The 27,182-nt window shown below is 41.6% G+C and overlaps 1 long non-coding RNA gene across 1 annotated transcript; it reads right to left on the bottom strand.

Annotated features, from left to right (window-relative positions):
* Positions 1 to 11,464: 11,464 nt before the first annotated feature.
* On the bottom strand, positions 11,465 to 26,440 carry LOC143823110 (uncharacterized). Its single transcript, XR_013226382.1, has 4 exons — positions 26,317 to 26,440; positions 23,645 to 23,729; positions 13,125 to 13,266; positions 11,465 to 11,758 (listed from the first exon to the last, which is right to left on the bottom strand). It is a non-coding gene; the product is annotated as an uncharacterized LOC143823110 (long non-coding RNA).
* Between the last annotated feature and the right edge of the window lie 742 nt (positions 26,441 to 27,182).

The raw sequence follows: 27,182 nt of genomic DNA, 5'->3' as shown, positions 1-27,182 counted from the left end.
TCAAAATGCCGACTAGTGTCTATCTGTACATTTCTGCGATCTGAAGAGAAATCTATCTGTACATTTCTATCCCAACTTTCTTCCTGGGAGCTCAAGATGTCATACGTAGTTCTCATCTCCATTTCAGCATGTTGTAGTGGTTAAGAGTGGCAACTTCTAATCTGGGGGACTGGTTTGAAGCCATCTGGGTGACCTTGAGCTAGTAACAGTTCTTTCAGAGCTCTCTCGTCCCCACCTACCTCACAGGGTATCTGTTGTATTTTGTTTATTTGTTTATTTGTTTGGATTTTTTTTACTGCCCATTCTTTGCAGCTCTGGGCAGTTTACATTGAAACATTATCTAACTTTACATGGAACATATGAGCAACTTTTAAAGAACTTTCAAAACATAACAATTCAATGCCTCGTTATTTCCAATAATCATCTTAATGATCTATAGGAACATTAGTAGTATAAATAACAACAACATTGGGAGGTCACTTATTGCAGTCAAGGGAGGGTGTCTGGGGGACCAGCAGGTGTTCTGAGATGGTCAGCCTCAACTGAATGCCTGGTGGAGGAGCTCCCTTTTGCAGGCCCTACGGAACTGTGGAAGGTCGGGCAGGGCTCTGATCTCCTCAGGGATCTCGTTCCACCAGGTGGGGGCCAGGACCGAGAAGGCTCTGGCTCTTGTTGAGGACTGGCACGCTTCTCTGGGGCCAGGGATCCGTAGCCAGTTGGAGGTGGCAGAGCGCAAAACTCTTTTGGGGGTATAGGCAGGAAAAGGTATGGGGAAAAAGGGAAGGTGATTGTAAGCTGCATTGACACTCCTTCAGGTAGTGAAAGTGGGATATAAAAACCAATTTCTTTATCATCATCCTCACAACCACCCCTGTGAGGTAATTTAGGCTGAGAGTAATTGGTTTTTATATTACCTGTGAGGTAATTTAGGCCCCAAGATACCCACTGAGTTTCCTAGCTGAGAGGAAATGTGAACACAGGTCCTTGTCCTAGTCACAGGTCCTAGACCACTACACCATACTAACGATACCATCTGCAGATTGTCAAAATCAATATATGCTGAACACTTGTTTTGCACACCCTGCTTTGTCTAGGCCTGCTAGCTACAGGGAAATTATTTTTCAGAATCACTTCAGCATACTAAAGATGATAGTAACCTTGAAAAATCCATTCTAAATCAAGAGACCTGAAAGGATAAAACTGAGCAGATCAGATGAGTGGAGTTTTGGGGAAGTTATGTCTTGGGGGTGAGATTCAACAACCACCAAACCCCATTATTTTCCTGTTTTAAATACAAGTTCTCATTCATTGAATGAATATAGCACAGACTTAAAGCCTGTCTTTTGTAAATTAATCTTGACTGTGGTTGTGGCCAAGAATAGTTTGAATTCTAAAGCACTGCATGTGAATTGCTATTTTGATCTGGAGTTGTATTTGATAATCTTAGGGAATAACAATGTCTTATTTCGATAGATTCATATAGGTAGCCATGTTGGTCTGAAGTAGCACAATAAAACCAGTGGGATATATAGCAAAAATCAATTCTGTTACATCATTGGCTGTATTTGGTTGTGACACAGTTTACTGATGTAACAGAATTGATTTTTGCTATATATTCCCTGTCATATAAGAACATCATAGTCTGACGAAGGGTGCTTGCACTCGAAAGCTCACGCCCTGAATAAATCTTTGTCAGTTTTAAAGGTGCTACTGGACTCTGATTTTAATGTCTTATGTTTTCTTCACATCTTATTCTGGTTATTGAATACATGTTCAAGAGCACAATCATCAAATTTCAATTCCCATGACCACAGTGCACAAGGAGAAGAAACTTAGCCTCCATACAAACTTTTTTTCTGACTCAAAATAGCTCCAGGTATGCTCGTATATCCACTGGGTAATCTTTAAATGTGCCCTTGAGGAACCCAGGGGTTCCTCAACAAGTCAAACAGAGCCACCACCAGGTCGTTTTGGATCAGGAAAACAGTTTGGGGGAAGTTTTCCCCTGTGCTGTAGTCCTGATCTAAATTGCCTCGTGGTCTGACCATGATGGAATCCACAGTCTTGACCTTACTGCCCAAACTCAGGGAACATGTAAGGAAAACATCATAGGTTATTAGGCTCTCAATTTCCAGCATTTAAAAATATATGTTTGTGTCTTTGCTTCATGCTAAAGAGACTATATTAATTCTGTAGAAAATTTTGGGTGACTTTACTCCTGTACTGCTGGTTCATTTCCTTTTCTTCCAGGCATCTTGTTAAAGTTTCTCCTTGTTAAGTCCAGATAGCTTATAAATGTATCCTATTTGATTTCTTCATTATTTGGATATGAACACTTGAGAACTCTAAAAACACCCACAGAAACCCTGCACATGTGCAATACTCAGGTACATAGATTCAGGTGGGAAACCATGTTGGTCTGAAGCAGCAGAACCAAGTTTGAGTCCAATGGCACCTTTAAGGCCACCAAAATTATTCAAGTTATAAGCTTTCATGTGCATGCACTCTTATTTACTTCTGACAAAATGCATACAAAACTTGTACTTTGAAAAAAACATTTTTGGTCTTAAAGGTGCTACTGGACTCAAACTTTTTAATACTCATATATAGACAACAGTATAGTGTTGGCTCTGTCCCTAATGAAGACAGCCTAATTTTGGCACAAATATTCACAAAACCAGCAATGTTACTTTTCAAGAGTTCCTGATTATGGATTTTTAAAAAATCCTGCAGGCATTGAATTTGTGCCAGTGTTAGGTGCACAGGTGCAATCTTATTCTCCTCTGGATGCTACCTGCATACATCTGATTATGTCATGTCTGGGGAGGGGCACAGCTCAAGGTGACATTGGTGAATACAACCATTCCATTTGTAGCCATTAAGCTGTGTTCATTCGTTCACTCCTATAAGTCACCATGATGCTACAGTGATGAATGTATAATTCAGCCACACTGTTGGCTCTTGTTCAGTTTGTACTGCTCCATCAACTGTTCCTGCCCCAAAACTCATTTCATTTCAGTGGCTCAGAATAACATGCTGGACATTTTTTGCAGAAGGCATTATGCACATGACTGTGGTTTGCATAATGTTGACTCTCCTTCCCCCACTTTTGTACAATCTACTCTCCACTCTATCTTGCTTGGAGTGTTTGCTTGGGATGCACAAACTTTTCTCCAGAACGATGCAGCATCTCAGTGCAAGAACAGAGTTATTCTCATGGTATCTAGCAAGCAAACTGTCTCCGGTCAGCCCACTCATCTTGACAGGGGGCTAGCTGATGCCTTTGGAACTTCCATGCTGACATCCTCTGATATGTTGCTGCTTCAAATGCCCGGGTGATGTGTCTAGGGGCACACACTGAAGCATCACAAGTGAGGAAGAAAACAGGAAACCAAATGCAGTCAGCAGTGAATGGACCTGCTAGCACAGAAGATTTCTAAACACTGTCAGTTTCCATGTTGTCCTTGGACTCTTAATAGGGGGGAAATTTTCCCTTCCACTGTAACATCATGGGACCTCACTCGGTTTATGCAACAAATCCTTCTTTTTAAAAATCACTTGCTTGGCTTGAAGAGAAATCAGAGTTCCAAGCAGAGATTTTTATTACTCTAAAGCATGGATGCACGTTGGACATTTCAGATTCAACATTAAATAGAGTGTGTTATAATGGGTTTTTTTGGCAAGGGAAACATTATATTCATTTATTCATCCAAGATTCTTTTTTTGTCCTAATATGACATGCGTAATACTCTGCTTTAATCAGTGGCATCAAAAAACAAGGGATCATGGAGTGCGGAAAGCATCGAGATAACAGAGGAAAGTTTGGCTAAGGTGGTCTGTTGTGGGGTCAAGGGCAGCACCACGAGTTTGAACGATTAAGCAGCCGCTATCCCTCAGGCAACAATCAGTATGCAGGGTTGCCAACTTCCTGGTGGGGTCTGGAAACCTGGAATGATCATTTATCTCCGGACTGCAGAAGTCAGTCCATCTGGAGAAGAGGGCAGCTTTGGGGGGTGGATTCTACGGCATTGTATCCTGAGAAGTCCCTACTCTCCCTGGGCTGCACCCCTAAATCTCCAGGAATGTTGGCAACCCTACTAGTTGTGTACCACACATAAAAATGGTGGCTCAGCAGGACCTCGATAAACTTACCTGCCCAGAACTCTAAAAATGAAGAGAGAGAGAGGATAGCTGAGTTACCTTCGGTTTGGGAAGTCACAAACTGTGCAGACACCTGTCTGGAGCCTAGAATAGGGGAGGGGTGATGAGGTAAGGTCCTTGAGCTTCAATTTATTTATTTATTTCATCATTCAATTTCTAGACTACCCTTTCCCACAATTTATTATTATTATTATTATTATTATTATTATTATTATTATTATTATTATTATTATTATTATTATTTGGTCTATTTCCCGCCACTCCCTGGGTAGGCTCTTGGCGGGTAACAGTTGTCTTAAAAACCCCAATTAAAACCCCATTAAAAGACATTAAAAATCATAACATAACATGGCGGCAGCCAATCCCAATCTACCCCCACCTACCAAGGCGATAGAGAATGGGGGAAGATGATGTATACTTCAGACCCCCCGGGTGATGCTGAACATTTATGGGTGATGCTGAACATTAAAAAAAATAAGCCCAATAAAACAAAATAAAAATTAGACAGTGGCCCACCATTCCTCCAACTGCCACAGTCCAGTTGGCAATTTTGAGTTGCTGCAGTGATGGACTATATCCTGAAGAGAAGAGAAGGAGAAGCCTAAAGTTGGGGGGATACAGGCGAGGAGGGAGGCTCAGGCCTCAACCATAGGCCTGGTGGAAGAGTGTCATTTTACAGCTGACCATGCAGTGGATAATAATAATTCTTTTAACAAGTTAAGAAATAAGACAGGGAGATTGTGAGCTTGAAGAGTGAACTGGGAAGGGAGCAAATGAGAAAGATAAACGGTACAATGTAGCACAACAAAATCAGAGTCCAGAGTAGCACCTTTAAGACCAACAAAGATTTATTTAAGGCGTGAGCTTTTGAGTGCAAGCACTCTTTGTCAGACTGGGGCCTTGTCATTTGGCGATTGACTCAAGGCTCGGTCAACTTCCTCCTCAAGAATGGCCAATTTCTATTTCTTTTCATTTTGAAAAGAGCAAACTTCCATTCTACATGTGTACAGTTCTTCCGTGTATTCCCACCGCCTGTTCTTGATGCTCTGTTGGTCAATCAGTTCTTTTCCTCGTTCATCTTTGTGGGGTCTTGCGTAGCCCCTCCCTGGTGGGGATTTGCCCCGCTTCCATTATGATTGCTCTCTTGGCCTTTTCCACCCGTGTGGAATCAGCCCTCTTGTGGCAGCCATTCCATGGCTACCATTTTATTGCTATGCCCACTGCACTATAGCAGAATAACAAATGTGTCCACAGGCTCGGAAAGTATCTGATGTAGATACCTGGGGAGTGGTTTCTAGTTACCGGGGCAGTAAAGGGGAAAAGAAAAGAAAAAGTGTTCTTCTGAATTCATTTTTGAGACAGGTTGTATAAGTCAGCCTCAGTGAATATTAATGTGGGATGAGGAAAGGTAATTTTGTACACCAAGAGATATAAAAAAATGTTTTAAAGAAATATCCATCATCAGAAGAACTCAGGGGGCATGTACATAATCATTATATATGTTTTAATTACTATAAACATTTGACAGGAAGACCACAAAGAGCCAGCTCAATATCTGTCCCAAAGATACTAAAAATGAGGTATTACTCAAACTGGTTCCTATGCGTCCATGATTGAGGACTGGCTTCAGGAGCAGCAGAAACTCATGGGAGGAGCATGTGCTGTAGAACATGTAGAGACTGCAGATGTGGAGAGGCACATGTTTAATTCTTCCCCATATCAAGAGGAGGAAGAGGAGGAGGAGGAAGAGGAAGAAGAGGAGGGTCAATGTCACCTTTATTATGGCTGAATTTCTGTCTTCAGTTTTTAATCTTAAACTGACTGATGTAACCTGACTATCCCTGTTTATTTTGGTAATCTGCTTTATGCCAATAAAGGTATTGTGTGTGAGTAGTAGTAGTAGTAGTAGTAGTAGTAGTAGTAGTAGTAGTAGTAGTAGTAGTAGTAGTAATAATAATAATAATAATAATAATAATAATAATAATAATAATAATAATAATAATAATAATATACAGTTCCTGAACTTAGCCTTTACAGAGACTCCTCTGTGTGGTATGAATGTCAGCTTTTATAGCAAGAACCTCCTTTTGCCATTATCATTCCTGGGAATGTACAGCATGTGAAAAGAGAACATTAATGGAGATATTTTGAAAATCAGGTGCACTGAAGTTCTATCCCCTTTTCCTATTGGACAAACTTGCAGAAAAGTGGTGAAACAGAGACCCAAGAGCCAAAGTACAACTTCGTTAGAATCATAGAATAATAGAGTTGGAAGGGACCACATGGGTCATCTAGTTCAACCCCCTGCACTATGCAGGACACTCACATCCCAGTTGCTCATCCACTGTAACCTGCCACCCCCTTAAGCCTTCACAGAATTAGCCTCTCCATCAGATGGCTATCCAGCCTCTGCTTAAAAATTTCCAAAGATGGAGAACCCACCACCTCCTGAGGAAGCCTGTTCCACTGAGAAACCGCTCTGTCAGAAACTTCTTCCAGATGTTTAGACGGAATTTTTTTTGAATTAATTTCATCCCATTCGTTCTGGTCTGTCCCTCTGGGGCAAGAGAGAACAATTCTGCTCCATCCTCCATATGACACCCTTTTAAATACTTGAAGATGGTTATCTTGAAGTTGTTACATTTTGATCCTGTTTTCCTCCACAGAGCAAAAGATACTAATATAGATGATTCTCCAGTTTTCCACTGCATCCTCACAACAATCCTGTGGAATAGGTCAGTTTGACAGAATGTGGCTGCCATGAGACTGTGAGCTTCAAGGCTAAATTGGGAATCTGGGTCTCTCCAATCCTAGGCAGAGTCTGCACTTACTTTTTTTATTCCATTGTCAATCTTGTTGAATTCAGATTGCTTTGAACTCGGGTCTTCCTCTTCCCCCCCTCCCCATTGAAACAGGAAAGTCTTCTGCACGTAGTTAGGGAGGCTCAGAAGAGGGGGGGAGGCAAATGTAGACTCTTTCTTTGTTTTATTGAAGGGGGGGAGAGGATCCAAGAAGTCAGAGGAGGGAGGAAAAAAATATTTTCTTTTCTAGAAGGGGGGGGGGGGACGAAGAAGGCACACAAAAAAATCCAAGGCCGACACAAGTTGAGAGAAATTAGGGGCTTCTCCTTTGAGGCAGGCTTGTCACATGACCAGCTGTAGCCAATCACGGGTCCTCTACCACGGAGGAGAGCCCAGATTCAAAACAATGCGATTTTTTGAATATATTCAGGATTAAAAGCAATCTCAGATATGGCACAATAAAGGTAGGGTCACTCCGGATCAATCCTTCTTGCTGCAGAAGGAAAATTTAAACCGCCCAAAATCCAAACTGAAATCGAATTCTGTGTAGAGGGCAGGGACTGAATCGATCTGGGTTGGAATAAAAGCTCCGTGCAGTTTACACCCTGGTCTAACGCTCTAATCCTGCAGGCTCTGGGATCACTGCAGATGGGTGGGAGATGGCTGAAAAGTCTGAACCACTTTAATTTTTGTCGTCCTCCTCAGAGAATCTGCAGTTTTCCAAGCCACTACCCCTGAGAGTGTTTCCACCCATGAAACCCACAGTGACCTTTGCTGTTTTCATGCTTCTCAGGCACTGAGGAATGCCATATTAAAGCAGAAATATTCCAATAACATGCCACTAAAAGTACTTTCCAATAACTAAATTTAAATTGTAATATACCCTGCTATTAAAATATTCTAAAAGGACCATTCCAAGCCATTTTAAAGGTTAGTGCATTTATTTCCTTATAGTTATCTGAAGACCTTTGAGAACAGAGCATGCGCTCATTCAAAATGTTACAGTTTTATTGCTTTTGAAAAGGACTCTATGTATGGATGTGCTGCTATGAGTTCTCGTTGGCCCTTGTTTAAGATTTCCTTAGAAGCACATTTTTTAAAGGTAGGTTATTTTGAGGATGGAAGGTTGGGTCAGATTTAAAGAGGGACATCTGTACACAGAGGCAGTCTAGCTCTGCTTGCCAGATGCTCAACCACAGAGAATCTGGATCACACCCTGGTTTTCAGGGACATCTGTCTTGCCACTGTCAGAGAGAGGAATGGGGCAAGCACTTCACGTGGCCCCATTTGAAACTTCCAAAATGGATTCAAGGATAGCATGTTAATCCAGAATAAACAGTTTTCAATCTCCATGCTGGGCAACCTTCCTGCAAACATGTTTACTAAAAGCATCTAAGCAGAACACAAATCATCCTATGCTTCCCATTGATTTATTTTCTCGTTTTTTAAAAAAAAAATAGTTCTACTCCAAAGCAGCTTCTGACATTCTGACATTCTTCTGCCTGGTTGCTTGGTCTGCTTCAACTTAATGTTCAAGCAAGTGAGCAATCTAAAAGGCATTGATCGGTTGAATTTCTTTCTATAAACACAGAGTGCTTTCGTGGTGTGAATATGAAATCGCACATGGAGGATAAATAACAGAACAGATAAATCCAATAATGGAACTGTGGCTTCCAAGATATAGGCTATATAGCTATTATGTAAGTCATTGTGATGAAAGAATCGGGATTTGTGTGATTCGTTGCATCAGGATGTCAGGGCCCTTCTTTGGAGTCCAGCAGGAAGCACAATAATGTCAGTGGGTTTACGTTTAAAAGATCTGTGCATTGATATATCAAAGATTAAATTGCCCCCAACAACAGTGCATTTAAGAGTAATCTTTCTGGGATTTATATGCTCTTTTAAAAATATATAGTAATGGTATAATTAGTAATGATGAGATAAATGACAAAAAATATTCTCACTTCTTTTGAGGTTTCCTGTTGCTTCTTTGCATGATTCACTGCTCAAGCTTTCCCCCTCTCTGTGCAACTTTATTCTGGAGGTGAGCACATCTCTTGCATTCTGCAGTCGTTTAAAAAGCAATCCTAAACAGGACTACTCAGAATACTACACAGATATATTCACTGGTGCTTACTCCCAAGATAGTATTCTAAGACTTGTACTGTTAGTAACTTCCAATGCAGAGATAAAATAACCACCTTCAAAACAGCAATGGTCAAAGCAGCAAATCTTTGCAGGTGTCGCAAGGGTGAAATGTGTCACTCATTTTAATGCAGAGGCAAATGTTGCTCATCGCTACTGAAAATCTGTAGAACACTTCCATAGACAAAGTATAGCCTCGAGTACCCTTCACTTTGCTAGATGCAATCAGATTTTTCATTCATAAAGGGCTTTCAAGGAGATGGGCTGAAAAAGAAAAAAAACAAACAACAGCCTCCATTGGATGTGTGACCAGAAAAGAGGCCCATCTCCATGTGATTTGCTGTAGTGGGGAAAGGCGCAAGATGAAATCTGAGCAATTTCTTGCTTCCCTTCTCTCTGGACAGTATATTAACACTATAAAGAGGCCTGAGCAGTGGGAGCCTGTGCTTCCTCATTGTCAAGCCACCATTTCAAAGGCTGGGGCTGGAATTCCTGATGTCCCTTTTGTTTCCAAGGACTGGGTTCTCCAGGATGGCAATTTTGTCAAACAATTGGGCTGAGCGAATTGATTTTGTTTTGTTTTTTAGAGTGCATCTCTGGAATTAGGGGGTGCTGTGAAGACTATTTAGGAGCAACCTCCCTCCTCCCCCCCCCCCCACAAACATGAACTGCTTGCTTCCCAACGGTGAAACCCCAGGAGCCTTGAATAAGGCCAGAAAAATGCCTACAGCCAAATGCTGTCTTACTTATTCCCTTTGGCCCTTCCACTTTTCAAAGCCACAGAACGTTATAATGTAGTCCATTACACACAGCTTCTCAGTTAGGAGAAGATGGCCATTTAATTAAATTAACATCTGGATCACTCTTTTGATCAGAAACCTCACTAGGTCATCAACAGCCTGGACATATAAGGCCAGTTTCACATGATCATTTTAAAGGTCACCTATAAGCTTTAGGCCTAGACTGGTGTGTTGAGCAGGTACTGCACATTAGCTAACGCCTGTTGAGCTGGCAGACCCACTATATTTTCTAAAAAAAACTTTTAAAAACTGTTTTGAAAATTGGGCTGACCTGCAGCATAGTTTGACTCGACTGCAGACATGTTGAAGAATTCCCCAAAGAAACACAAAATACTGCGGGGAAGTCCCTTTTGGTCAGCTTTGTCATATTAAATACAATTGGATGTGTTGCCCAGAGTCCAAGAGAAAACCAGTTTTCCAAACATCAAATATGGAAATGTCTCAAATTTAAAAATATAGGGGTTTCAGTCACTTTCAGGATTGACTTTTGCAATGGAATCCTCAAGGATACTTAACAAGCATCATTTTTCAGTTCTTGTTGAACATTAAAATTGCAGTTTTAAATTATCAAGTCAACAAACTCAATACTTTTCTCTTTTATGGAGTTTCTGCAAACTCAGCAGTACCCCACACTGAGAACATTGGAAAACAGCATCATAGACATCTGAATTTTTGCAAAGGGGCAGGGTTAAAACAATAACCAGCAAAAGAAGAGCTCTGCAGGACTTGACCCATCATCCTGTTTCCAGCAGTGGTCAGACAGATGGTTCCAAGAAGCCCAGGAGGAGCAGCATGAAATAAATAGTCCTCTTCTGCTGCTCATCCCCAGAATCTGCTACCCAGAAGTAGGGAACAAAGATTCCCTTTCACTGTCATGCCTAACAGTTGTTGAGAAACCTGTTTCCTAAATTAAAGTTTGAGAAGTGATTTCCATGGCTTTCCTCCACCAAATCAATTTCTTCCCTAGAATCGAGGAGGAAAAAAGAGAGCAAGATATACATAAAGCTGGAGAGCCAGTTTGGTGTAGTGGTTAGGAGTGCGGACTTCTAATCTGGCATGCCAGGTTCGATTCTGCACTCCCCCACATGCAGCCAGCTGGGTGCCCTTGGGCTCGCCACAACACTGATAAACCTGTTCTGACGGGGCAGTGATATCAGGGCTCACTCAGCCTCACCTACCTCACAGGGTGTCTGTTGTGGGGAGAGGAAAGGGAAGGTGATTGTAAGCCACTTTGAGCCTCCTCCGGGTAGGGAAAAGCAGCATATAAGAACCAACTCTTCTTCTAGTCTAGTGGTGAAGAGAAAGAGACATAGACCAGGAAATCCCAGGTTCAAATCCAGAAACTCCCTAACCTCAGGCAAGCTGCTCATTCTTGACTTCCCTTCTGATAAGAGGAGGGATAGGGATAATGAGACTGGCCTACATTACAGGGCTGTTGCAGGGATGGCAACAAGAGAATATGTAAAGGCCTCTGAGTCCTGGAAGAGCTATAGAAATACATCTCTCTTAAGATGTTCCATACAAAGCTTTCATTTGCCATCTTGAGTCCTCAGTGCTAGAAAGTCAGTATAGGCCATATTTCCTGTTTGATCAGGACTGTTTTCACCAGGAGCTCCTGTTTTGTGCAGGATCAAACTACGAGGACAAGCAATAAGCATCGTTATAACTGGGAGGCTATCTGTGGGTATCTGTTGCATTGGAGAAGTACTCCTCAGTCAAGATCCTCTCTGCCCACCACTGGAAAACATTTACCTGTTGTATCAACACAACACATTCCCAACTGTTCTGCTTTACTTTTCACCAAGTTATGAGGGAACTTTCCAGGATTGTCACCCAAAAGGAGAAAGAGTTCTATAGGCAAATAAAGGTGAAATGCAGGAGAAACAGTTAAACAACCATCAGGTCAGTGTTTATCCTTTGCCATTCCCATTAATTTTCATTATCCTAGCAAATGTAATAGATGGGACTTGGCGTTTTTAACCTTAGAAATATTGATTCCTGCTTGTTAAAATATAGTTCAGTCCTGCAGACCACAACAGATGCTCCTGTAGAAGTGTAACATCTCTGCATTAGAATATCCCCCTCCCCACGCACCTTCCTCTCCCACCCTTATTAGAGAGTAAAATTTAAAGAACATTTTCTTTTAGAGGAGCTCTAATTTCACCAAAGAGAGCTAGCGAGATGGGGCAAGAGGATGACCTCTCACTATTTAATTTGGGCCCCTCTGATCATAGCTGTCTTTATCACTCTCATCCATGTTAAGGAGGCTTGGCAGACTGTAATTACAGTCCCCATGTGTTACTTGGGCCTTTCAGCTGCAGTACAGATGCCTATCAGTGATGGTATTTTAACTGCTTTGCTAGCAAGGAATAAAATTGTCTAGGTACTATATACCAATGTAAGTTCAATATTTTAAAAACTCTGAAAATAAGGGGCATATTTTGAATTGTAGCATCGGTTCCTTTTGTTCCATCCCAGATGAGAACATCAGTTTACAGAAGGCAACAGTTTTTGATCCCAGGCCTTTCTATCAATTCTTTCTGTTGCTGGTGTAAACTGGGGCTGCTTCCCCAGTGCTATATTTCTCTGTGTCACTCTTGTTGCAGCAAGGGAGGAACCATGCAGCACTTTCCCCTGCATATTCCTTGCCCCAGGATGTCCTAGTTACCATTTTCCCCACACTACCAGAGGGCTTTTCCCCAGACTTCAAAAGAAGAAAATCGAGCAATTTCTTGATTGCTGTAATGATCTATTGACATGATCTATGAGCTCCCTGCTTTTATATTAAATAAAAGCAAGTCTCTAGCCCTTTTCAGTATCAACATATAAGAGGTGTATCTCCACAACAACAACAGAAGCTGGAGGCTCAATTTGTTAAAAATGAAGCCGAGAATTCAGAGGAGTTAATGGATCCCATTATAATAGGACTGTGCTGTTGTGATCTACCAATTTCTTCTTTTTGAGACCCCTGGTAGCATGGGGGAAATGGACCTGTAAGTAGGGATGCCAGTCCCCAGATGGGACCTGGGTATCCCCTGCAATTGTAACTCATCTCCCGGCCCCACAGATCATTTCCCCTGGAGAAAACGGTTGTTTTGGAGGGCGAACTCCATAGCATTATACTCCACTGAAGTCCCTCCCCATCCCAAATCCCAGCACTCCCAGCTCCACCCCCAAAGACTCCAGGTATTTTCCAACCCAGAGCTGGCAACCGTACCTGTGGGCCTGTGGAGGGAAGGATTAGCACCACGGTGGGTTGAAACTTTCAAATGCACACCTCCCAGACAACTGTTGACTGCATTCTTTCCAAAAGGATCATATCAAACCAAGATATCAGAATGCAGCAAGCCAGGGAAAACCTGGAAAGTAGGTAATTATAACATATTGAAGGGGGGGGGTTGCTCCCAAAGGTAAAGGTATCCCCTGTGCAAGCACCGAGTCATGACTGACCCTTGGGGTGACACCCTCTAGCATTTTCATGGCAGACTCAATACGGGGTGGTTTGCCATTCCCTTCCCGTCATTACCGTTTACCCCCCACCAAGCTGGGTACTCATTTTACCGACCTCGGAAGGATGGAAGGCTGAGTCAACCTTGAGCCGGCTGCTGGTATTGAACTCCCAGCCTCATGGGCAGTGCTTTCAGACTGCATGTCTGCTGCCTTACCACTCTGCACCACAAGAGGCTCCCAAAAGCCTAATTCAAACCCTTCAGAGCCAACATGAAAACAACCTAGGTGCATGTTCATACACATGCAGGTGATCACTCGTAATGTAAACCTAAGCAGAATTACGTCCTTCTATTGAGGCTATGAAACTGCCTCTCTTGTCGAGGGCATATGAAAGCACTGTCAGCAGGAGTTTGACCTGCAGTGGCCTTTTCATGCAGGCAAGCTACCACTGCTTGGTCAGAGAAAAAGATAACCTAAAGACTTGGAGCCAAGCTAGACATTATCCCAGCCAAGGGTCCAACCCCTGACTGCCAACTCCATTTTAGAGGAGAATTTCGCTATCTAAAAATGGCCAAGGGGGCCGAAACCTGATCGAACTTGGGGCACAATGGCATCATGTTGTTCAATCAATCAATATTTCTTTACGGTCATTCAGACCAAAATTAAAATACAAGCAATTAAAAACTAAGACAATTTAAAAAGAGAAAAAAACAGTAATAGTACTATAAAAATTTTAAAAGATCCGACAGCATAAAAACTTTAAGATGTTACATTCAATATTTAAAACATAGTTTAAGTTGCCAGTGACAAAATGGCTCTTTGTACTTTTGAAATTGGATCAGAGAGAAATCATGTTGTTGTTGTTGTTGTTGTTGTTGTTGTTGTTGTTGTTGTTGTTGTTTAGATTTGTGTGACTGCCGCTCTCGGAGCTTGCTTCCCCCTCCCCGGCCCTTTTTCAATGCTAAAAACACTGGTGAAGGGAAACAGCTAAAAATAAACCATAGTTAAACACAACGCTTAAACATTGTTAAAAAAAAACAATGAAACATGATATTCATAATAAGAATAAACCAGGGAAGACTGGGAAAGGGGGAGCTCAGAATTCCGTTACAAGCAGTCTTGGAATCACAGCAAAAGAACAAAAGAGTAGCAAGTGGAACCTAAAATGTTTTTTGCACCATTGAATGCAGCAGTAATCTGCAATCCACAGGCCATAAGCATATGCAGTGTATGCTTATCCCCTCCCTGCTCCTGCAAAGTTGAAGATTTATGTCTCTACCTATCTTGTTTTTTTAGGTACTGTAAGTTCCAACTGCATATCCAAAACTGAAAACCTGAATGTCATGACAACAACATCACCTGCAGTTTGCTGCTTTTTACTCTCTATGGGGGGGGACGGGACCTTTTTTAAAAGCTCCACATGCATTTTCCAACTGGTTATTGCAAAAATCATAAACATCTTTCCAGCACGGGGGTGTCTGTAAACTATAAAAGAATCTTGAAATGTCATATATTGTAAGCGAACTTCCAAACGTACGTGCATACACATATAGACAAGTGAAGTATTTGAGACAGTTGTTTGAAACATGAATTAATGTTTGAATATTCAGATTTTTAAACTTAAGGATAAAAAACAGCTACAAAGACAAGTCATTGATCTAGTCCTTGTTTGCATGTTCCTTGAGGCTACGTTTGAAGCACAGTGACTTAGTTCTATTTGTCTAAAACAACAAAAGGAAATGGAAAGGGGCCTTTTCAATTGCAAACTTTGTCCCTCAAAGAAAGCTGATCTTAAAGAAGTGGGAGGAGATCTAGCAGGTGCATATGCACATGCACTATGTACATCTGCAAGTGGACAGGTGAGATCTGACCATTTTCACATAGAACAGAAAACCTATTTTAACATGATGAAGGAATCGGAGCGATTCATTTTAAGTAATGGCGAAGAAATGTAATCACCAACCAGCCTATGACATAATTGGAGGACTCTGACTACCTGTTTTTACTTCTTTACAAAGGGATAACTGAAAACTGATCTCTGGAATGTCTGAAGAAACCCAGCACATTATATTCCCTTTTGCCATGTTGGTATCATCCACTTAGATGTTTGCAAAAACATGCACAGAATCCACTGCAATTTGGAATCCTTCTTACAGTTACATCTGTGTTTGATTCCAAGCATTCCAGGGCAACCAAACCATCTCTTGAAAGTTGCAACGTCACATATGAAATTGTATGTGTGGAGCAGTCATCACAGGCCATAATCTGCAGCCAAAATTTTTAGGCTATATTGCACCTATTCAGCTTTCAGTTAAAGTAGTTCATATATTAAAGATCGAAACTGTTTTAAGGCAAATGTATACTGTACATGTATGTGCAGAAAGGATGGAGGCAAAAGGTCCCAGATTCAATCTTCCTGCCGCCAGGGTCTCAATTGTTAGAGAAAGCGAACAGTTCATACGAATCCACATTTTACTGTGATACATGATAAATGGTGCATGTTCTAGATATGGTTTACACAGGTAAATTTTACATTGGACTGATTATCCAACTGAATCACTCAACACTCAATTCACGGTTGACTTGACTGACCTCTGGGAGCTTAGTGGGAGCACAGCAATGCACAGGTTGGACTTATGGTCAAACTGGCAGGTAACCTATGCACTACAGATATAATGGCCACCAGTGTTTTCCTACAATACAAAACCCCGTACTCAAAAGGAAGTTGAAAAATAATTGCTCAATATCTTCAGCCTTCCAGTCTAGTGGCTAAAACTGAACAAGAGAAAATAACAACTAGAAAGAAAGTGACATTCTTTTAAGGGAATCTCAAATAAACTAGGCAAGCTGCCCCACATTATAAAGGAATGGATAAAGGAGAGCAATACATTCTCTTGTTTAGAAACAGAATCCTGCATTAACACCTTCCAGATATGCCATTTCCCCTCCCATTACACCTCCCTTTGTTCTTTATCGTTCCCTTTTGTCTTGGCCCCATTCATGATTGACAATCTCAGGCTGGCCAAGTGGAATGATTGTCATTCTAATGCCAAGAGCAAACAGAAAGGGAAGAAGTATGTAATTCATTTGGAGGCATCAGACATACCTTCTCAGATTCATCCATTTTGTTTATTTGTTTATTTATTTTATTAAGCTATTTAGATACTGCCCCTCTTGGACATTGCTCTCTCAGGGTGTTGAGCAACAAATCAGATAAATCATAATAAAACAAATAAAATTTACATAAGAATAAAATAGAATCAATAAACTTTAAAATCACAGAGCCACTGTCAGCACCAACAATAATTACTGAGATTGATAGTAATTTCAGCTAGCAAAGATGTTAAATGTAGGGAGGAGTTGAAGGGAAAGGGGGAGAGGGAGGAGGGAGGAGGGACGGCAGGGAAGCCCAGAATTTAGATGTGTTTTCTGGCTGGCCTCAGCCATAAGCTCAGCGGAAGAGCTGTCTTATAGGCCCTGTGGAACTTTTCAGACAGGGCCCTGATCTTCCCAGAGAGCTCACTCCCCTAGGCAAGAGTCAGGGCCGAACATATGTGAGGTCAGTCATATTTCTTGGGGGCCTGAGATCCTTAGCTGATTGGTGTTATGGGATCGAAGAGCTCTTTGGAGAATGTATTCAGAAAGGTGGTCCCTTAGATTGGTTCATCCTTCAAGGGATATGCCATCATGTCCCGCTCTCTACATAAGACATGTCAGCTACTCACAAGAGTTAAAATATAAATCTGACATCAAAAATGCAACTATGCCAAGGCATGCAACTGATTATCTAAAAGTCACAAATTAGCCAGGAAAAGACTTCAAAAACCCTTTATGCATTGTAGTAGCTACTCTGCGCTACCGTTGTGGCAGGGCAGGATGCCCCACCTTTCCCCATGCGGGGCTGTCCTGGCGTAGCGTGCACACACACTCTTTGTGCCAGTGCCAGCAGGGTAAGAGCAGCAGCCAGGGGGGGAGATGGGGAGGGGGTGGGGGGCAGGCCCCCTCCACACACTTTGGCGGGGGCAGGGGGATGCCCCTGCCAGCTCTATGGCTCCGCGGAGCCTGCAGAGCCTGCAGGGGCGTGCGGTGTCCCTACAGGGACACCATATGTCGGGGCCAGGTAGGCCAAAAGGCCCGTGCTGGCAATTATGCACAGCGCCACTCTGCTGCAGCCCCTGCAGGCGCCCACAGCATCCAGGAAGCTGCAGAAGTTCCTGCGTTTCTATAACGCGGGCCTTCCGTGGCCCTGCGCCGGACCATGCACACACTGGCGGCGGGGGCTTGCATAATCGCGGATTTTCCCCAATGCCCTGCTGCCGCCAGCACAGGCATTCTGGCCCGTGCATAATGGGTCAAAAGGATATTCCGCTATCAAACTGCTGAATTAGAATGTTTTGAGATGTTTGACACCAGCTCCCAAGGCCTTAACAAAGATGTGGGATTCCTAAATCATTACAAGCATTAACCAGCTTAACAAACCAAGGAAGTTGTATTATCATCAGTGACTGCTCTTATTAATGGTTTCAGTATTTTATTTGACAACATTTGAATTTTACATAACTTCATCTTCTCCTGCTGTGTTTGTGCATGTATGTCTATCTACTATCTAAGAACTCACACAACTGACAAAGGACTGTCAAGTCAATGAAAGATTACTCTAGGATTATTAAAAACTTGTTTTGAAATTGAAGAATACTGCTCATTTTCCCACAGGATAGTCTACACAAGGAGAGGGGTGAAAATGCTTTTAAGCCACAGAAGACTCGTGGTGACCTTGTAGGGTGTTCAAGGCAAGAAATATTCAGAGATGGTTTGTTATTGCCTGCTTTCTGATATTCCTTTGAAGTCTCCCACCAAAATATTGATCAGGACTGACCTTGCTTAGCTTCCAAGTCTTGACAAAATCAGGCCAAACTGGGCTATCCAGGGCACAGCAGTCTGGCATTATACTGCACCATAATTTTGTATGTCCCCCTATTCATCTCAGTGGGGTTTTCACAAGAGCTGCTCCTGTTGGATCACACCATAAATATACCAGTTCACCTGGCAGAATGTCAGCTTTCTTCTTTGGGTACTGACAGCTAACATTTCTGAGCGTATGTACAATGTTTTGTAATTGGGAAAGTCCTCCTTATGAATTAAATTGCTATGACACACTGAAAGACACGGCTCTGCAGTGCAAAAGATTTTTAAAAATGCGACTCTCTCATTTGCAGGGAGGCACGTCTTTTGATGTCATTTCCCAACATGATTATTGCATCCCACCCACTGGACATCCACCATTTTGATGAGGTCACTGAAGGGGAATTTAATATACAATGGGCACCTTTTGAACAGACCCTGGTCAATAAGATCCTGATCATAAACACCATTTGACAGAGATATCATATGCCATATATGCCAGGACCAAATAATTACATATCATCGATGCATCACATTGCTTTCCCAAGACACCACTGGGGACCTTGTTCTCATCATGATATACACAAAAGTCCCATTACCATCAGTGATAGCTACTCATCTATGAAGAGGACTGGTAGTCTCCTGAGAGTAACAGCTTACGGTGTGAAGCAATGCAAAGGGCAATTATCCTAACAAATCCAACTCCTGGACAATCTGCTCCATTGCTCAGATCAGGTCAGAACAACCCTGTTCAGAACTACCAACCAAGTCCTGCAATTAACTTCCTTGAGGTTTCTTCCCCCTTCTTCTTTACATGTTATAACCCTTCCCCCCTAGCTACAATAACATATTATTTGTTTCCATCAATACATTGTTTTTAACATTGTTTTATTATCTTAATATTTTATGTAGCAATGCTTTTGTATGTTTTGCTACACATATCGATTAACTTTTATCATTGATTGCAGTTTCTATTGATGCATTATTTATATGGGTCAATCGACCGAATAAACACACTGCACTGTACCTCCCAAGTCTAAGTTCTCCAAGACAAGGCTTTTTCTTGCAATTACACGAACCTGTCCATGCAGCTGGTATATTGAGGTTTCTATGTGTAGATTCCAGCCATACTCTCCTCCAAATGATGTGATCACAGTCATTGATTGGCACAAGGAAGCTTGTTACTGTCATATTGCATAACTCACTCATGCATATGCCTTTTTTTTTTTAAGAAAAGAAAATTTCTTTGTCCTGAAAGTGCCTAAGTGATTATACAGGGTAGATTGTAGCATCTCTGCCAGAGAGGAGTTCTGAATAACTTATGGCAGGTATGAGCTATTCCAACAGAAATAGTTGCTTTATCTCAGTGCAAAATACAGACTTGTGGGGCAGTTGCTCCCACTGCCTTCTGATTCTGAAATTCTCTCACTGCTGTGTCGGGTACACATTACTTTGGGGCTTGCAAACACTCACACATATTTCAGTAAGGTTACTTTGAATAGCCTCATGCCTCAGGCCAAATGTTCTTAATTTTTACCAAAACAAATCTTAAAACAAAAATACATTATCAGAAACATAAGCATTCCAAAATGAAAATGCAAGTTTTTTTTCCAGTTATTGCAATGTAAAAAAAGGAAACAGGCCATTCTTTTCAGAGACAGGGCCAAATATTCTCATCTTTCATTTACTGAGACGATGTTATGAAGGGAGGCAGAAGTTTAGGACAGCATCCTAGAAATTACTTGCATTGATTTGTCAGACGGGAATTGGCAGGACTAAATCAAAGATGTGACAGAACGGCTGGACAGGCTCATCAAGCCTACAGATCATTACCCCTTCCTTCTCATCCATGTAGGAACAAATAATACTGCCCAGCAGAACATGGAACATATCAAAAAAGACTTTGTGGATCTGGGGGAAAAGACCTGGGAGCACAGGTTGTGTTTTCATCAGTTCTTCCTGTAAGTGGCCGTGGCTTAGGAAGGGAGAGAAAAATCATGCAAGGAAATGACTGGCTACGTCACTGGTGTCGACGGGAACAATTTGGATTTCTGGATCACGGTCAATGATGTCAATATGAGGGGCTATTACCAGGGACAGAAAAGGTATTTTTGGGAGAACCCTTGCACACCTGGTGAAGAGGGCTTTAAACTAGACACAAAGGGGGAGTGAGATGTAAATTCAGAATCTGGTGTGATGGCAAGAACTGAAGATGGGAAGATTGCAAATCTACAGGGAATGTTACATAAGCAGGGAACTACTAGCTTACAAGGAAGTTCAAAAAACAAAATCATGAGGCACACAAAGGATGGATTACAATACCTCTACACTAATGCAAAGAGTATGGGAAACAAGCAGGAGGAACTAGTAGTCCTAATAGAGGAAGGGGGCTATGACCTAATAGGAATCACAGAAACTTGGTGGGATAATACTCACAATTGGAATACTAAAATTGAGGGGTACAATCTATTCAGAAGGGACAGACAAGAAATGAAGGGGGGAGATGTAGCAATATATGTTAGGAATCTTTATACTTGTGACAAAATATAGGTACCCAAGCGTGAAAGTTCAGTTGAGTGTATTTGGGTAAATATAAAAGGAGTAGGAAATGAGAGTGGTATTCTTGTGGGGGTCTGCTAAAGACCACCAAGCCAGTCAGAGGACTTGAATGAAATACTGCTAAACCAAATTACACAATTTTCAAAAAAGGGGGAAACAGTGGTCATGGGTGACTTCAATTACCCAGATATCTGTTGGAAGACCAACTCTGCTAAAAATGAAAACTCCGTTAAATTCTTAACTTGTCTTGCCGACAGCTTCATTTCCCAGAAAGTAGAGAGGGGAACCAGGGGCTTTGCTATTTTAGACTTGATTCTCATCAATAGAGAAGAACTGGTAGATGAGGTGGAAGTAGTGGGCACACTTGGTAGCAGTGACCATGTGCTTTTGGAATTTTCAATCGTGGGAAAGAGAAAACCTTTACGTAGTCGTACGTATAGACTGGGCTTCAGGAAAGCTGATTTTCACAGACTTAAAGGTATGTTGCGTAGAGTCCCGTGGTCAGAAAGACTTAAGGAGATGGGAGTCCAAGAGGGCTGGGAGTTTCTTAAAAGTGAAATACTGAAGGCTCAATCACAAACAATTCCCTTGAGAAGAAAAGATGGAAGGAACCTAAGGAAGCCAAGTTGGCTCTATAAGCAGTTATCAAAAGATTTGAGGAATAAAAAAGAGTCATTTAGGAAATGGAAGGAAGGCCTTATTACCAAGGATGAGTATAAACAAATAACCAATAATTGTAGGGGGAATGTTAGAAAAGCTAAAGCTCAATATGAGCTTAGGCTAGGAAGAAATGCTAAACATAACAAAAAAGACTTCTTTAATTATATTTCAAGCAAGAAAAATAATAGGGACACCATAGGGCCACTGTGAGGACAAGAAAATGAAATTATAACAGATGATGAAGAGAGGGCTGAACTGCTTAACTCCTATTTCTCTCCTCAGTCTTCTGTTGTGAGGGAAATAGTGATCAATGTGGCAAAAATGTAACACAACACGGGGGAATGGTGGCCTAGGATCACTGTTGGAACAGTCCACAAGCACCTAGTTTCTTTAAATGAAACAAAGTCTTCTGGGCCAAATGAACTGCATACAAGGGTACTAAAAGAACTTCCAGATGTTATCTCTGAACCTCTGTCCATTATTTTTGACACTTCTTGGAGAATAGGTGAGGTGCCAGACGATTGGAGGCAGGCAAATGTTGTCCCCATCTTCAAGAAAGGGGAAAAGGAGGATCCAAGTAATTATCGACCCGTCAGCTTGACATCTGTAGCTTGCAAAATTTTGGAACAAATAATCAAACACTCGGTCCTTGAGCAGCTGGAACTGAGAGCTGTGATTTCTAAGACTCAGCATGGGTTTCGCAAGAACAAGTCATGTCAGACCAACCTTATCTCTTTTTTCGAGAAAGTGACTACCTTGCTGGATCAGGGGAATGCTTTTGATAAGGTTCCACATTATATTTTTGTTCACAAGTTGGTAAAATGCGGTATGGATCATAATTCTGTCAGGTGGATCAAGAACTGGTTGACAAATTGTACTCAGAGGGTACTTGTTAATGGTTCAGCATCTTCTTGGAAAAGAGTGACAAGTGGAGTACCCCAAGGATCTGTCCTGGGGCCTGTGTTGTTCAACATATTTATAAATGATTTGGATGAGGGATTAGAGGGGATACTTATTAAATTTGCAGATGATACTAAACTATGATTTTATATTAGAGCAGATTCAGTCTGGTACAACATGGATTCACCAAGCCACCAGCTGTACATTGCTGCCTACTGTAACAACCCATCAGGGTAGGATCGGCATCCTCCAAAAGGGGCCTGAAATTCTCCTGGAATTACAGTGCAGGTAACAGGGATCAGTTCCCCTGGAGACAGTGTGAGCTTTGGGTGTTAGATTCTATGGAATTTCTTACCCGCAGAGCTCTCTCCCATCCTCAAACTCTCCCCCTTAAATGTCCAGGATTTTCCTAAACTAGAGTTGTCAAACTTAATTCTAGCCGAGCAACCTTGGAATGGTCTTCAAGAAGGATGTGGATAAAATTGAAAGGGTACAGAGAAGAGCGACAAGGATGATCTGGGGCCAAGGGACCAAGCCCTATGAAGATAGGTTGAGGGACTTGGGAATGTTCAGCCTGGAGAAAAAGAGGCTGAGAGGGGACATGATAGCCCTCTTTAAGTATTTGAAAGGTTGTCACTTGGAGGAGGGCAGGATGCTGTTTCCGTTGGCTGCAGAGAAGAGGACACGCAGTAATGGGTTTAAACTACAAGTACAACAATATAGGCTAGATATCAGGAAAAATATTTTCACAGTCAGAGTAGTTCAGCAGTGGAATAGGCTGCCTAAGGAGGTGGTGAGCTCCCCCTCACTGGCAGTCTTCAAGCAAAGGTTGGGTACACACTTTTCTTGGATGCTTTAGGATGCTTTGGGCTGATCCTGCGTTGGACTAGATGGCCTGTATGGCCCCTTCCAACTCTATGATTCTGTGATTCTGTGGTCACATGCTATCAGTCCTACCTACCTCACAGGGTTGTTGTAAGGATAAAATGGGGGCAAGGAGAACAATGCAAGCCACTTAAGGCTCCCTTCAGGGCAGAAGATGGGGTATAAATGAAATAAATAAATACATCTTTGTAACCATTAGAGACAAGCATTAAAAACCTCATCCATCAAATACATTCAAATTCTCAACAGTTTCAAGACTTTATCGATCTCGCACTTGAAACAGAGAACCTGCTAAGTAGTTCTGGAGAAGTCTGTTCCTTTCAGTAGATACTTTTGTTCCTGGGCTTCCTTTTCTTACATCCTCTGCCTTCCCCGTCTCACCTGGGTTCCCGTGATGCCGTTCCATGTCCTCCAGACTGCTCTCCTCTCTCACTAATGCTGATGGAAGGGTCAGTCAGTCACACCACTAGAAAAAGAATAGCATAGGCAGTGAACTCTGTGTGACTCGCCAAGGCCTATGGAACTTTAAATTGGAAATGACATAACCACCCAGTGATAGCCAATGGCCATCCTGTTCTGTTACTCAACATAATCGGCTATGAATCACCCTTGAGAAATGCTTACTGATGTGAAGAAAACCCAGTGAGTTTTGATGATAGTCACCGTGTTAAGACATATGGATGACCCATCAGATCTTTGTGCCTGCATCAGCCTGATGGAATCTGATTATCCTGGCACAACTGTTCTCTATGTCTCTCTGTCTCTCTCTGTCTCTCTCTGTCTCTCTCTCTCACTCACACACACACACACACACACCAGGTCAAGGATGAATTATTGTCTATTAAATACACAGTATCTCAGTCAAATTTTAGTGCTAGAAATATTATCTTAGTATCAAAGTACATTTTAATCATTCGAGTTCACTAAGTTTGCTTATAGAACTGTGACATCAAATCACAAAGGCACTTTTTTAAATTAAAAAAAACTATCCTAGAAGCAAGTTGAAGTCAAATTCATGTTCTGGCATTCTGCTGACTCAGCTGGGTGATCATTCCAAGTCATAGGGAGGAGAGGACAAATAGACCTCACCGGCAGACGTTATAGGAGTGATTGAAGGGGTTCCCACACAAGAAGCATCATAACAAATGCAAGATTCATTGGCATACAAACCAACAGAACACGTCTCTTAAAACTAAGGCCAGCAACCAAGCAAAAAAATCTCGGGTGATTTGTCATCCACCTTTTAACTAATCCAATCTGTGATCTAATGATATACTGGCACCTTACAAAAACCTCAACCCAGATGCCTTTTTGAGATTGTAACAGAAATGTGAGATGATTTGGAGTTAAGGTTACAAAAGCTACCGTTCTGTGTTAGAAGGAAATAGTTTCTTGCCTTCATTTCCTATGGAAATAACACAACTGAATCAAAATTAGCCATCGAAAAAGAAATGCATACCTTTGGTTCACACTTCCACTAATTACCACTTGACTTTTGTGGGCTTTGGATCAAACTGTCTACCCTCCCCCCCCCCCCCCCGCTTCCTCCACCAGATTAAGCATCAGGTAATTTGGGTCATTAACAAACTCCATTTTATGAAAATGAGTCTGGGTTATTCTCATGTTGATGTGCTGCCTCCCTCCTCACCTGCACACAGAGTGGCAATTGAATACTTCCTGGCTTGACTTATTCCAGCTGGTTGCAACATCTAAATTCAGGCATCATATTAAAATTAAGCTTGTAAAATCTCTTTTTATGAAAAAGAAGCAAGCTTTAATGTTATAGTACTGAAATCTGGCTTTCATTAAAAATTGAGATTGATGGGGAAAATCCTAAAATGGGGAGGTAAAAGTAAAGGAGAGACACAGAACCAAGAATATACTATCGTTAACAAACCCTGGTTGCGTTTTATTTATACAGTAGGTATAAAATGTACTTGCAAGAAAGCAAAAACACACAACCCTCACTTCCAATTTCTATTAGAACACATGGAGTGGTAAGAACTTTATGCCACTTCACACCAAATCTCTGTGGTGTGTTGTAGTTCTAGTTGTGGTTCTAGTGTGTTCTAGTTGCAAACTAGAAATGTTTCTATAGATTCATATTTGACCCTTGGGCAAGGCATCAAAAGAGGAAAGTTATTGTTTCCCCAAAAGCGGAAGTACCAGGGCATCTCAAATTAGGAACACAGTCAGTTAACACAGAACTGTCTTAAATTGCTAATCCTCAAGATCAAGTTGCTTATGCTCAGGAATATCCACATGAGGAAAGCTCCTTTCAGCAAGAATTCATCATGCATCAGGTCAGGAGCTTCAGAATCTTAGTTCTCTGTGACCGTATAGATCAGGGGTAGTCAAACTGCGGCCCTCCAGATGTCCATGGACTTCAATTCCCAGGAGCCCCTGCCAGCGAATGCTGGTATGCTGGTATAGATATAGAATGCTGGTATAGATATTGAAGAACAAACTGATCTGTATGAATCCAGATCAAGAAAGAGTGGGAAATCTTTCAGCTTCTTCCTACATTACAGAAGGATGGCTGTTTCTCTCAGTGGATTACTTTTCTAGGAGGCTGCTGATAAATATTCAGTGCACAACTCCTAAATATTTGCAGATTTTTTTTTGGAATGTCTTTGTACTCATTTCCTTTTCCTGTTTACATTTATCTAGCCCATTCACACAGAGAGAGAGAAGCCGGAGGTGGGAATTGACACTTGTCTGAAAGTGTTCCTACTTCAAAACTTCTCTGCATTCAGGAAGCTTATAAAACTTCTTATGTTGTAACTGTGATATTTACATGTTTTGAGTCTCAACTGGTCTATACTTCTGCTGCAGACAAATATCATTGGTGGGTTTTTTGTAAAATACAATGTTATTTTAGCACAGAACACAGTAAAAGTAAGAAAGAAAGAAAGAAAGAAAGAAAGAAAGAAAGAAAGAAAGAAAGAAAGAAAGAAAGAAAGAAAGAAAGAAAGAAAGAAAGAAGAAAGATTGTCAAACAGTTCTTTAAAAAATCAAAATCTTCCTTCTCATACAGGGAGAAAGTTACTTACCTGCCTCAAGGATTCTCTTCAGAGTCTTTCTTTCTCTCCAAGTCATAAACTTCCTGGGACTTCCTTGTCCCTAGTGTAAGGTGACCAGATGGTCCCACTTTTGGAGGGACATCTGGGGGCACCTGGCAAATTGTACTTATGTTGCAATTAAAATATATATATATATTACAATACTGTTTAAGCATTCTATGCATTCTATGAAACTTTTTGTTGCTCCATATAGACCAAATTTTTAATTAAGAACCCCCCCTCCCCCCGGTCAATGCTTTACCAATGTTGAAATCTGGTCACCTTACCCTAGGGAAAACAAAAACTCAAATCCATATACCTTTTTGTAAGATCATCAGACTAGTACAATAGAAGAATTCTGGTGAACATGTTGTGGTCATTATTGAGTTCTCCAGAACTCTTGCATTGTGTTGTTTTGATTGGTCTTAATAAAAAGTATTCCATGGATTTTGACTTTCAGTTTTGCTCAGAGCTGCTGTCAGCTAAGGTTGGCTTCAGTGAGTAGGATCACAGACCCTAGAACACTCCCAGAGGATCACGGGGCAGAGCTAGGAGTGGGCAGAGCGATGAAATTACCTATGAAAAGGAGACAACATGGAATTTTCTCTCTTCGGTGCCAAAGAGAAACATGTCATAGTATTGTTGATTTTCAGAAATTCTGTTATATGAGTGAGGACCAGGAAGTAGCTGAGGCTGGTCAAGGGAAAACCCCATCGGCTTTGGCATGAGCACAGCAATAACAAAAGGCCTCCTATTTGCCCCCAATGTCTGGCAGCAGATGATGGAAGGAGTCTGTCTTTGTGTGGGTGACATCTCAGATATTAAAGGCATTTTGTCTTACAACAACCTTGTAAGAT

Source organism: Paroedura picta, chromosome 13 (genome assembly GCF_049243985.1).
Source record: "Paroedura picta isolate Pp20150507F chromosome 13, Ppicta_v3.0, whole genome shotgun sequence".
Classification (NCBI taxonomy): Eukaryota; Metazoa; Chordata; class Lepidosauria; order Squamata; family Gekkonidae; genus Paroedura; species Paroedura picta.
This window is presented reverse-complemented; position numbering and strand designations above follow the sequence as displayed.